The following is a 13,600-nucleotide window of genomic DNA, read 5'->3' as shown; positions in this document are numbered from 1 at the left end:
CTTAAAGAATCAAAGTGAATAGAAAAGCTGGGAATACTGGTTGAGGGATGTTAACATCCAAATGAGCAGGAGTAAGATCACCACGACTTTAAGGAACTTTTTCCAAATGATATTTGAAATAGCTCACCAAAAAAATGTTTGAAAATGAAATCACATGATTAGTTGCATGCAGTTGCTAAAAGCAGAGTTCTAATTATGATACTTTCAGATTAATCAGGACCAAGAAGGTGAGGAAGAAGAAGATTAAAACTCATCTACATGGAGTGTTTTCTATGTGTTCTTGAGTAAATTTTGCAAATTTGTCTAGAGGTATATCCTTGCGTCACAGCAGAAAATTGGAAATCATGGCTGCTAATCATTTATTTAGAATGAGGTTTTGTTTTTGCCCAGTTCTTGCAATGATAATACTGAAACAGGAGGAGCAAGCAGGACGATGACTTGGCATAGAGCAGGTAAATAAGGTAACCTTCAGTTAGCCTCTGTTTTTGAAAGTCTAACAGTCAGTTCGATCTGGTGCTTTTCTAAAAGAATGGTTCAGAAATACAAGCAGAGCTGGAACTTCCTCGTGAGACTCTTACGGGAAAATGGCATTGTCAGGAAGACACAGCCTTCTGCGGCATTTGTCTTATTTTTCATTTTTGATAGTAAGATATTGATGTATATCACAAATATGCATGCTACCCCCTCTTCCGTAGAAATACAATGTACTCCTTCAATATTTCTACAGGTTCTGCTGCCTTTCACGAAAGTTTGGAAAGCATTCTGAATGTTCCAGGTTTAACTAAGTAAATGTGTAAAAAGCTAGATTTGCTAATAATTAATTCCTACAACCACTGCTCCTTCGGCCCCCAGTAGGGGAGCTGGGAGAAAGCAGAGAGATTGCAGATGTAGCTGCAGGGAGGGGACACCTTTGATAGGCTCTGGAGGTTTTCAGTGAGGGAGTGTGGGGAGAAGTGATCCTGCAGATGGTTCAAGCTGAGGCAGTGGGACCTTCCTGGGAGGGATCTGCGGTTCTGTCCCTTAGGCCATGATTGGATCTCATGACAGAGGCACAGTAAAGGAAGTGTTGCTGGGAAGATAGACAGAAGGTGAGGCCTTGTGCAGGGGTCCTGTGCAGATGTGAGGAGAGCCTTGAGCATGGCAAGAGCTGGTTACCCGGGTGCAGAGGCTGTCACAAGTGCTAAGTTCCTGGTACCTTACCATGACCTTGTGAAGCTAAGATGATTCTGCAGAACTGTCTGCCTCCAAATCTAATTATGGTGCATAAAATTCATGTTTTGAAAAATCTTTCTTGCCTGGTTTGGCACTGTGGCACATGTAAAGCCACCAAACACAATACAGCGCACCTGCTTCCCACATGCATTGGGAAATGTAGAGTCAGGGATTAAATATTCAAGGCCTGACTTGGCTCCTGTTTAACATTGGGTACTGCTTGAATTGAGCTCAACATGTTGAGGTTTGCAAATCTCATGTTTTCAAAGCCTCTAGCATTATCTATTTCTTTGCAATTTTCCTAAAGCAGAATTATTTGCAAATTTTTCCTGTACCCTCATGGGAAAGAGGGAATGGAGGCACCTGTTAGGTCTGCAGTAGTCTCTCACACTGCGTGATATTTTGTATCTCCTTGCAATTGCACATGTTGCTTCCATGACCTCAAACTCTTTCCCCAATTTGCCCATGGTAAACTGCAACTAACTCATCAAGTACTCAGTGCAAGAGAAAGTTTCTCTTACCGCCTCCAACAGAACTGATTTCATCACCTTTTGGAATCCTACTTTTTTAGTAGCTACTGAAATGGCAGCACTTGCTGTAACTCCAGCGTGAATTCTGGATTGCCACAGCCAACTTATTCTTAAAACTAAGGTTTGCACTTCACTTTTGTAGCTATTACCTTCCTTAAGAGTAAAAGTCAAGCAAAATGGTACCTTGACAGATTGGTAATTATCATTACCACCAACATTGATAACTGTTTATGATTTCCAGGGCAGTAATTTATACATTCTTAAAATACATGAGTGGGAATTTACATTGCTTATACTGTATGGCAGAAGAAAATTATATAAAGCTAGAAACATCGGGGCCCAGCGCCATGGCCTAGTGGCTAACGGCCTCATCTTGAAAGCACCGGGATCCCATATGGGTGCCAGTTCTAATCCCGGCAGCTCTACTTCCCATCCAACTCTCTGCTTGTGGCCTGGGAAAGCAGCTGAGGACGGCCCAAAGCCTTGGGACCCTGCACCCACATGGGAGACATAGAAGTTCCTGGATCCCAGCTTCGGATTGGCACAGCACCGGCCGTTGTGGTCACTTGGGGAGTGAGTCAGCGGACAGAAGATCTTCCTCTCTGTCTCTCCTCTCTGTATATCTGACTTTCCAATAAAAATAAAATAAAATAAAATAAAATAAAATAAAATAAAATAAAATAAAATAAAATAAAATAAAATAAAAAATAAAGCTAGAAACATCCTTGTTAATGGTTTTCATAACACCTACAGAAGTCATTAGACACTTTAATATAAAATGGAATCAAAATTCAATTAAAATTGTTCAAAGGCATAGAAAAATCCACTGAGTTTCAATTTAATTGCAAGTTTTAAATCTTTCAGTATGTGTGAATCTTGTACCCATAGATCAGAAGGAGTTTGATCATGAAGCCATCTATGTCCACACTATATAATTTAAATTTTTTGAAATAAAAAATGGACTGGCATCATTTCAGTGTTTCACTTCCATGGGAGGGCACGAAAACTAGGACAGGGGCTGGGGTGGAATGGGGTGTGGGACAGACTGGACTACTGCTACACATACTGGCAAACCAGGGTAGGGGGCGGGCCTGGTGGGGGTTATTGTGGGTCACTCCAACTAGGCTGCAGCTCCCACTGGTTTACGCGAGGGCCCAGTATGTGCTGGGCAGAACCAGGCTGGACTGCAACACCCATTGGTTCCAGTGGAAGTCGGGGCTGAAAACAGAACCAACCCAGCAATTGCAACCACCAGCTGATCAGGGCCATGGACTATGCTGGGGCCTGTACTTGCTAGCACATACAAGAATCTGGTTTAAGAACACTTCAGACAAAGTTTCTTTGGAGATCTCCCCAAACAAAATGCTGGACTCAGAACCCTAACCAAGAAAAGAGAAGACAGAACCATCCCAGCTATATCTTGGCAGCGAAATACGGGGCAAACAGAGACTGTATGATGGACTATGTCAATCAGTGGATTCTTCAAAGACCTCATAGTGCTTGGAGTGGCAAGACTGGCAGCGATTCATAACTGGTGAATTATCAAAACCACTTGAGCAAGAACCTCAGAGCATACCCTACATCCGGGACTGGGGAGGGTGGGAAATTGGGTAGGCCTTCTCCCTTAATACCCCCCTTTAAACATGAAGGAAACAATATGGAAATAATAGTCTTACCCACTTTCCTATAGCCCTTGAACCTTTCACCCGAATTAACTATGTAAAAATTGTCAAAATATAATAAAAAAGATAATGAAAAAAGAAAAAAAAAAGTCCCTCTTTTAGGAATACCCCAGTTTTATTCCATTTTCATCTTATATGGATCAGTTTAAATATCACTGTAAACTCATATTTGCCCTTTGTGTAAAGGGACCCTACTTTATCTCTCAATCTTTATGATCTAAACTGCAGAAGAGTTGGGTATTGTCCATTGGATTTGCTTTTATATTGTATCCTCAGAAACTCAGAGTGTTCCAGGCATGTATTAAGTGTTCAACATATATGTGTTGTGTGATTGAAGAAATAGAAGTGTGATTAGTTGGGTTTCACAATCAACTTTGCAATGCACCTTCCGCTCTTCTTGTTTCATTGGTGAAGCCACCACAAATGAATATTGTATGAGTATTGCCTTAGAAATGACAAAGAGTACAACATTTATTTTGTTCTAGAACGTTCTTTAGTGTTCATAAAATGCTAATGTTTCCTCAAATATTCTTGTATCTCCAATGTGAGACCAGGGCTACTGGGAGAATCGGGCCCTGTGTTCTTGAAATTGAAGCAAAGGTGATGCTTTGAAGGACTTATTTTACATGTTAAAGTCATAATCGGATCCAACTATAAAATGGATTCCATCTTTCCAATCAAAATTAAGTAAAATTAATTCTTTGGATTATAAGGAATCATTGTCTCTAGAAACTTACTTTGTTTCAGTTTTCCAAATTGTAAAATGGAAACTTTACTAGTCTTTCATACAATCTATCTCAATAATGCACACAATGACCTTAGCAAAATGCTTGGCACATGAAAAATGCTCTCAGCATTTATTTTTACAATCATTGGTACTGGTGACATTATTAACCTACAGTAAAGGCACACACAAGAAATAACAATGCATCCATATAAAGAGAGAGAGAGGGCTAGATGTTCATTTCCTGTATCCACTGCACTTAAATAATAGGCTCTTAGTGCTGACCACAGTCACAGGTTGGGTATGTGCACTACCCAGACTCCCTGGAACTTCTCCTTCAGTTTTCACTTCTCCCTAATAAACCACTCAGCACTAATTACTTATAAATATTTTCTACTACTTAGGTTTATATTTATTTAATATGCTCACCATTTTCTTGACTGACAAGGAGAGAAATTATTTTCTCATTATTATACCAGAGTGTCCTGAGCACCATGCCTTCACCTCTATTCAACTTAATTCAAAAGTGGTTTTGGTTGAGCAATTGTTTTTCTTCTTACATATCCTTGTTTTAGTTTTCTTACATACCTTATAAGGAAAGTTGGACTTTGGATACATAATTAGCATAGCTCAAAAACAAAACTGGTTAGAGCACGTATTTGACACAGTGGTTAAGAGATTGCCTCCAATGCCCACAACCCACAGCAGAGAGCTTGGATTTGATCCAAGTCTCCTGTGAATGTATACCCTGGAAGCTAACAGGCACAAGTGCTTGGTTGTGAATTGAATTCCAGTTCCCTGATTTTCCTGCCTCAGTACTGGCTGTGGGCATTTTAGGAGTGCAACAGCAGATGGAATATTTCCTTCTCATGGCTTATCTGCTATTAAAACAAATACATTTTAACTTATTTAAAAAGAAAGAAAACTAATTAAATTACAATATTTAGCATAAAAGATGACCAAGTATGTGTTTGTGTTGTGTACAGTCCACTCAGAAAAGTATACTATTAATTAAAAAATATTTAATATTTGGTAGATTGGAGGTTCTGGGAATCTGGTTGGGACCTAAAACAAGGTACTGTCCTTTCATGAAAAAGATATCCCACCAAAGGAGAAACATACAACAAAAATACATAAATCCTCAAACAGTGGTTGGTGTTGAGAAAAAGAAGATAACAGTTTGATTTAAACTTGACATTTTACACACAATAAACACAAAATAGATCATAGGCCTAATATGAAATGCAAAACTATAAAACACCTAGAACAAATGTAGAAGAAATCTCTTGAATGCACCAAGAGTTCTCTCAGATACACCCAAATCATGACCTTTAAAATGTTTTTAAAGTGCATAAGATAGACTTTATCAAAGTATCCTATTCAATGCTTGTAAATTCAAGTTCTAGACTAGGAAAATTATTTGCATGCCTCACATATAATAGTGTACTGAAACACAGAATAACTTCTAAAACTCAACAAAATAAAAAAAACCAGAAAATGGACAAAATAAAGTAACAGGCATTTCACTTCAGAGGATAGAGAGATGGCAAACATACAAATGAAAAGGTTTCAATTTCATTGGGGAGGTGAACTCTAAAGTCACAATGAAATATTGCTGTATAACTTAAAATGGCTAAAATAATATACAATAATACCAAAGGCTGGTAATTCTGAGAAGAAATCAGGTTACCATCACACAAATGGCATAAATATAGAAATGATACAGTTACTCCAGAAAATGGCTTAGCAGGCTCTTATATCACTATAGATGTGTTTACCATATGATCAGCAATTATAATTTTGGTGACCTACAAGAGAAACAAAAACTCACAAAGCACATGCAGTGACGTATCAAGTGAAGCTGCCAAGTGGGATTCGATGCATCTGATGCCCGAGTGTGTGAGATTCGGTCCTGACTTCAACTCAGATCCAGCTTTCTGCTAATGTATACCTGGGAAGAAATATATAATGTTAAAAGTGTCTGGGTCCCTGCTATCCAATTAGGGGAGGCCCAAATCGAGTTACCAGCTCATGGCTATGGCCTGGGCCAGCCCTAACTGTTGAGGGCATTTAGAAAGTGAATCAGAAGATGGAAGGTCAATCTCTCTCTCTCTCTTTCTCTCTCTCTTTCTCTCTCTCTTTCTTTCTCTCAATCTCTCCCTCCTTTCTGTGATTCTACCTTTCAAACTAGTAAAAAAAAACAGCATGAAAAAATAAAACTCATGCTCACAAAAGTTATTTCAGATTGATTTTGATTTTTAATAACCAAAACTTCGAAAAAAAGCCCAGATGTCTGTCAAATCATGAATGGCTAAACACTATGTTATATATATATGAGAGAGACAGAGAAAGGTAGGTGTCTTTAAACAAAACTTCCTCCAGGATGAAACATTCTAAATGCCAAAAACAGTACATAACAGCATGACATAACAGGAAGAAATATAAAACCAAAAATGAAAAAACCTTGAATAATTGTTTAGCTTCTAAAATTTAGAGTTAGTATTCTCTGTATCCATGATCTTTCTTCCATTAGAAAAAGCTATGGCCATCATACATTACACTGAGCATACTTCCACTAGAAAGAAGAATTTAATAGAAAAATTATGCAAATGGAACCTATAATAGGAGCTTGAGAAGGAGTGAGAAAAAAGAAAAACACAGATTAAGGAGCACACAGTGTATAGTTGCCACATGAGCACCTGGTCAACTAGATCCTGAGGTTAGATTTGTTCATGTTTCCCAGGCACTGAAAGCAAAAAGTTTCTTTCTGGCACATGCAAGTATTGTTGGACTTGTAAGTGAACGTTTCTTGAACAGTTGATCACTTTTACGACATTTCTAACTTTGACCAAAAAAATCCATATTATGGAGTATTAAGAAATATTTCAGTATATGTGCAACACAAAGTCATACTAAATGTATCATTTTCTCAAATATTTAATGTTTTATGTTGAAAATATTTAAAATCCTATTCTCTTTGATTTTTATGGAGAAATACAAAATGCACTAACATTTTAGCTCTGAAAACACTAGGGCACGATAGAAGCCTCAAAATTCTTAGTCTTATCTATTTATAGAACAGTGGTCTCTTAGCACCTCAATTTCTCCTTATATATAAAACGAGAACAGGAATATCTGGTATACCTGGGTTGAGGTTTTACACTAATACTCATGGACAGAATACACGAACCTTCCTTACAGCATTTTAAAATATAGGTACTGATATATATGATCAAAAAGGGAATTTTTTTAAAGCCACATTATTTCTTAAGGATTTTTATAAGAACTGCATTTCAACAATTTCTGAAGCAATGTTCAAAGCAAGAAACCAACACAAATGCCACGGCAAATAGAAAATAAACAGAATATGATTCATGTTCACTGACTCATTAATGACTCAGAAAAACAACCAGACACCAGCATTTATATATATATATATATATGAAAATCTTCAAAAATAAAAGTTTAGAAATGTATGTGAAGAAAGAGCTCCTGTGAGACATTAGTTTTTAATCAAGCTCTAATATTGATTTGAATTTGAAATATCCTGGTTACATGATTGTACAATATGACCTTTGAATGCTACACATGATAACCACACAGATACTCTCGTAAGAGAACTAATATCCCAACAAGTTATTTGTTTATCTTACTCTTCAATAAGTCAGATTTCAACTGACTTCAAGATGGATTCATTTTGCTAAGCAACAAAAAGCCCACACAGGCTGTTGTATGGTTTGAATTTTATTTAAGGCTATGCATCTACTTGTGATTAATAAGCCCATCAGTTAGCTAGTGGCAACCTATGACCCTGTAAAGATGTAGTAAGTGAGGAAAAACACTCCTGAATTAGACTGGGTCCGAAAAGCTAAATGCAGCACAAACAGGTGATTATTTCCGTGGAGCACATCTAACTTATGTGAGGGGATATTTCCACTGGATCAAAGCAAGTAATCAAGAGCACCAAATGAGGGCTAGAAATGACAGAGAATGGGTGTCAGCTATCCTGAAAGCCTCTTGAAGTGACTGGATTTATAAAGCCTTTAGAAACCACAATGAGTCAAAACAGTACTTGAAAGTGTGAAAGAAAAAGGAACCAATGAAAAGGGAGGGCTTCTCTGTCATGAGAGCTCTCAGCAGATTTACTACTAGAAAGTGTTTTATTTCCCTTCTAGAGATTGCCGTTTTCTAACAGACTTGATCGTCAAGTTACACTTTCAACTCTTCATTTAATGGAACGGAGTAGACATATATTTTTCCCCATTATTAAGCATTCACACTGACCAAGGACATTCCCATGCTAGGAGAGTTATAGCAATGATCATAAGGCTGCCCACTATTTGTAGCATTTTTCCTTCACAAGGCAGTATAGAATAGTAGTTAAACAGCGCTACACTAACTCCAGGTCTATTGCCTACTATCTATGTCATCCACCAACACATCACTTACCCTTATGCATACTCCCCTGCTGTGATGTGACAGAGACTCTGCTGTTCCTTAAAATTGAGAATTGCTGTCACCTACCCAACTCTGTGGGTGTCTCTTCTCATAGAGATAAAGAACAGAGCAGTTTGTTCTGTTACATAATTCTCTCTGTCCTTGGAAGCAAATCCAGAGTTTTAAGAGATATACTCTTACTGTACTCTGTGTAAGAACAGAGAGCATCAGTGCACAAGAACCATGGGAACTAGGCAGGCACAGAACAGACAGTAACTGCTCTCATGCCAGCTGTCTGACAGATTATGACTGCAGATCACAATGAAAGCGATATAAATTTTATCAATGTAAAAATAAATCCATTTGGGCCATTTTACAGGCTACCTTTCACAAATGTAATTTTTAAAAATAAGAATTATAATCCTGTCATTTAAAAAAATAGATGTGGCAGGATCTAATATTTCTGTTGCATAAGCAACATGTATTTGAAGTTTGAAAATTATTTCATTTATATTATTTCTTTTTTGCATTAGTTATGTAGAACTTAATATAATGTTTATTGTAAAAACAAACATCATAATACAACTCCATTATGTAAAATTATATTGCTTTTCATCTAGCTGTATAAATGTATATTAGTAAGAGCAATTACATTTACTAACAAGTGCAAAAAAAGAACCAATTTTTTTTTTTTTTTTTTTTTTTTTTTTTGCCAAACCAAAAAAAAAAAGATGCAAGGTTAAGGACACCTGAAAAAAAAATTCAAGAAAGGAAAATCCAGAACTTCCAGTTACTGCTAATAGAAACAGCTGTTGGTCATTGGCCTTGGTTTCACAGATTAAGGTCCTGAAATACAGTTTATTTACCATGATCCCCTTTTGGCTTATTCAAAGATGCAGTGTTTCAGAAAGGAATGAGCACCTTGACTAAGAGTGGGGAAGAGCTGTGTTCTAGTTCTATTTCTACCGTAAATTTTCATGGGATGCTAAGAAAGTCTAGACTTCTTTATAAAGATGAAAGATCCTAGAAAAAAAGCATTCTCAGAGCACTACATGCTCAAGGTGACTCAGGGAGAAAATTCATCATGACCACTGATTTTCAAAACATACTGAAGACTATAATCCTCTTTTAAGGTTCCTGATGAATAATATATTAAGGATTTTATCATGTCTGAAAATAAGAAAGTGTGTTTAAAATTATTATTCTAATGTTTCACTGTTTACAATGCTTTAACAGCATATGTATTGCTAATAAGATAAAAATCTATCAATTAAATACTTTGGGGCCAGTATGATGGCTAATCTTCCACCTTGTAGCAACAGCAGCCCATATGGGTACCAGTTTGTACCCCAGATGCTCCACTTCTCATCCAGCTCCCTGTTAGTCGTCTAGAAAAGCAGTGGAGGACGGCCCAAAGCCTTGGGATGCTGTACCCATATGAGAGACCCAGAAGAGGCTCATGGCTCCTTGCTTTGGACGGGGTCAGCTCTAGCCATTGTGCCCATTTCGGAAGTGAATAAAAAGCAGATGGAAGATCTTTATTTCTTTATCCTTCCTTCTCTCTGTAAGTTGGCCTTTTTAATAAAAATAAATCTTAAAGTAAAACAAAAAAATCTTAATTAAAAGTGAGAAAGTGTTTACTATTAACAAGATTACCTGAAGCAAAGTAGAAGAAAATCATGGTATCTAATTGAAATTCTGTTTCCATTTTAGAAAACATATAACTGATACTTGAGCTCTAACTCTAGCCCAATAAATATACACTAACAGCACTTCAAAATATGGCTGGAAAATGGAATTTTAATGTTCAGTAATATAAAAATGACCATGCTCTGAAAAACAGGGCAGTGAATATCTCACATGACATCATAGTATGAAATCAAATCAAGCCTTGTGTGTTTTATTCTTCAGTCTTGTGTTAAATTCTGCCATTGCTCAGAAAGTCATTTCCAGAAGCAATTATATTTTAAATCAATTCTAAAAAGTAATATATTATTTGAACAAGGATAACATTTTTCATCTGTTGCTTCATGAATTGTGTTCTTTTCTCCTGATACAAATAAATGCGAAAATTAAAGTTTGAAACTGCCCACAAACTTATTAAGGATAGCTTATCAAATAATTACAAAATATAATCACAAGAAGAACCTTTTTATGAAGAAATAGCAAAGCATCCACATTATCTTTATATAGAGAGAACACTTTTTGTTTAATCTCCAACAACTACAGAAAAACAGGTAGTAACAGCAATAGTAAGTTTTTACTGAATACTTACTGTGAGGCAGTGATCTGAGTACATGTCATATTTCATTTTATCCTTAAAACCACTCATCATATGAATACAAATACTGCACATGGGTATCAATGAATGAAAAACAACAAATATTCAGAGAAGTAAAGCAACTTATCCACAATCACATACCAAGGACAAGTAGAGCCACCACAACATATCATCCTTAATTTTTACACTAGCTTATTCACTATCTGCTTTTCCCTGTGTACATTTTTAAAAACATAATGCTAATGCTTAAAATGAAAAAATGAAAGATATAACAAGATAATTAGTGTCTTAAAAGAAAAAAAATCAAAGTGGTCTGTGAACTTGTGTTTGCATAAAAATATATAGACAAGTCTTATAATGCCAGATTTGCTCATTTACCTTAATATAAAAGCATAAAATGCTTTAGACAATCATTTGATCATCTCTCTCAGAAGATATTTTCAACAGTCTTTTCAAACAACACAGTTTTATTTTCTCTGTAATAAATGACAACAAAGCCATTTTACCTCACAATAAAGCAAAAACTTCTACCTTTGTCATCTTTACATATAACAATATTATTCTTAGCAAAATTTGTTTAGGCTTTATTTTTCCAACTGATATTGATCATTTGTCCATCTATAGAAATATTCTTCCAGATAATCTGCTTATCCGTTATTCACTTAACCTTTCCTAGTGGAAAGTAAAGCCCCCCACCCCACCCCACCATCAATTTGATGCATATTTAGAAGCATCCCAGTGTGGCATCAATCCATTTCAAGTTCAGTGCAATATTTCTACCCTGATTGAATAAAAACAACATTGGTTAGGCTACACTGGGTTCTGAATGTTGTAGTGCTGCTAAGACTGCATGACCCTGCATAATGATACACACAATAATTTACGCCAGCAGCAAAATTATTACATTAGCTGATATTAGTGTACTGCTCTTTATACTTTGGCTGTGTGAAGATAGGTAAAAAGAAAAACATAGGGGGGTGGTAAAAAAAAAATCCTGGTAGGAAGCTCTCACAGCCATGCAGAGGGTGGATGAAGGCTGGAATTAGCCTGAAGTGAAATAAGGAAACTCTGTTTAGGAGACTGACTGCAAGATTTCTACTGTAAGTCACTATTCATCTGTATCAGGGAAGGCTCTTATTATCAACAATTGTGAAAAGGAGAGGAACTAGAGCTAAATACAGAGATGTGTCCATATGTGACAATCCCAAAAACGACTCGGCTTTCTTTCTATGAGACCACTGAACATGGTATTGCCCTGAAAAGTGCTCCCAAATTGGGAAGTTTTATACCTCTGACTTGGCTAGTCAGCAAATAGAGGCTTCCCCTGGAAGTAAATATGGCCTTGATAAGGTAATTTTATTAAACTGACACTTTCCTGAAAGATGACAGTTGAAAGTTACTGTCAATAACAGCAGGAGAAACAAGTTCTTCATTTCTGAAGAGACATTGGGCAATGCATCACACTATCCATCATTTGCAACAATGCCATCAAAATGAAATTGTACATAAATTAAAATGAAGTCTTGCACCTGGTCATCCAAATAAAACTATGAAACATCAGAAAGAATACGGACTCTCACCTGACCATATTGAGGTGTCTCTGCTTTAAAAAACAGAAACAGGTCCCAGCACAGTACCCTAGTGGCTAAAGTCCTAGCCTTGCATGTGCTGGGATCCCATATGGGCAACGGTTCACATCCTAGTTGATCCAGTTCCCTTCCAGCTCCCTGCTGTGGCCTGGGAAAACAGTGGGGATTGGCCCAAAGCCTTGGGACTCTGCACCCATGGGGGAGACCCAAAAGAAGCTCCTGGCTCACCTCCAGCTGCTGCAACCAATTGGAGAGTGAACCAGCGGATGAAAGATCTAAGATCTTTCTCTCTCTCTCTCTCTCTCCTTCTGTCCTTGTATGACTTTCCAAAACAAATAAAATCTTTTTTTAAAAAGGTCATGTTTAGCTCTATTTAAATTTGTGACGTCAATGACACAGGAATGAAGCATGCTGCTGGTACATTAATGACAGAATCGCAAATGGAGCACTGAATTATTTGGGGCAGCCTCAAAAATTGACCGTGAACAAAGTGGTGTAGGTCTTCATCAAGATGGCGAATGAAGGGCAGTGAGGACACTTGAAAGTCTTCCATCAATAAATAAGAAGTCAACTTTAAAATCTATATTAAAAAACTTATACCTGTAAAGATTTACAGAACTACTGTATGACAATAAAATTCCATATGCTGTTATCCCAGAGACAGAAACCATGGCTGACAATAAATTCTTTTCCATACCATAAAGAGGCACTTTCTAATGATGAAAGTCACCCAAGAGTGGTCTAGAAAGCCCTAGGAAGAAAAAGAAAAGTGGAGTTTCTGCCATTGAATCTCCTGGAAGATTATGGGTAGCCAATTGTTGAGCAGAAAAGATGGCATGGAGAAAAGGATATTGTGTTTATTGGTTGTATTTGGTGTCTCCATTGTCTACTGCAGCCTCAACTTTGTTAATCAACCCTGCTTTATAAATTAATTTTTTTTCTTCTTCTTTTTTGTAGTTTGAATTTTTAAATTTTGTGGTACAATTTCGAATAGACTGGGATTCCACCCCACCAAACTCCCACCCCACCAGCAGATTTTCCCCATTTTGCTACAATAGTATAGTCCTTCATAAGGAGTCATAATTCCATCAGTCTGTTATTTAAGTGTGCCCTGACATTGCTGGTACAATGTCAAATGGTCCAGC

Source organism: Ochotona curzoniae, unplaced genomic scaffold, assembly GCF_017591425.1.
Source record: "Ochotona curzoniae isolate NIBS_2020 unplaced genomic scaffold, NIBS_Ocur_1.0 scaffold_1852, whole genome shotgun sequence".
Classification (NCBI taxonomy): Eukaryota; Metazoa; Chordata; class Mammalia; order Lagomorpha; family Ochotonidae; genus Ochotona; species Ochotona curzoniae.
The sequence above is the reverse complement of the archived record's forward strand: the minus strand, read 5'-3'. Positions refer to the sequence as shown.